The following is a 768-nucleotide window of genomic DNA, read 5'->3' on the forward strand; positions in this document are numbered from 1 at the left end:
GCCTTAAGTTGAGCAGCTATAGCAGTAGCTGCATCTACTTCCAAAATTCCTGCTACCTTGCCCTGAGGTAGCCTCTGAGTTGGGTTCTGGTATTCATTAGAAGCCATCAGTTCAATCAACACATAAGCTTCATCGTAGCTCTTAGCCCATAAGGCTCCACCTGATGCTGCATCAAGCATAGATCTAGAAGTTACACCCAACCCGTTGTAGAAGCAGTTAATGATCATCCAGTTAGACATCTCATGGTGAGGACACTTTTGAAGCATCTCATTATATCGCTCTCAAGCCTCACACAAAGACTCTCCAGACTTCTGCACAAATTGAGTAAGCGCATTTTTGATTGTAGCTGACTTTGCCATAGGAAAGAACTTAGTAAGGAACTTTTGAGCAAGATCTTCCCATTTGGTGATAGAGCCTGGTGGTAGAGAATGCAACCAACACTTAGCTTTATCCCGCAGAGAGAATGGGAAAAGCCTTAGCTTAATAGCATCTTCAGACACATTGTTGAATTCGAAAGTGTCAGAGATCTCGATGAAATCTCTAATATGCATGTTGGGATCTTCTGTTGGAGAACCCCCAAGCTAAACTGAGTTCTACACCATCTGAATCGTGCTAGCTTTGATTTCAAAAATGTTAGCCACGATGGCTGGTCTGACAATGCTAGACTGAATACCATTAATCTTTGGCTGAGAATAGTCCATCAAAGCCTTTGTATTCGCTTCTGGTTCACCCATTTCCACAAGAGCTTCTTCTTCTTTCTCAACTAAG

The 768-nt window shown here is 42.6% G+C and overlaps 1 non-coding gene across 1 annotated transcript; it reads left to right on the forward strand.

Moving 5' to 3' along the window:
* Positions 1-237: 237 nt before the first annotated feature.
* Positions 238-344, forward strand: LOC141688645 (small nucleolar RNA R71). Its single transcript, XR_012562078.1, has one exon. It is a non-coding gene; the product is annotated as a small nucleolar RNA R71 (small nucleolar RNA).
* The last annotated feature ends 424 nt before the right edge of the window (positions 345-768 follow it).

Source organism: Apium graveolens, chromosome 9 (genome assembly GCF_009905375.1).
Source record: "Apium graveolens cultivar Ventura chromosome 9, ASM990537v1, whole genome shotgun sequence".
NCBI classification, from domain to species: domain Eukaryota; kingdom Viridiplantae; phylum Streptophyta; class Magnoliopsida; order Apiales; family Apiaceae; genus Apium; species Apium graveolens.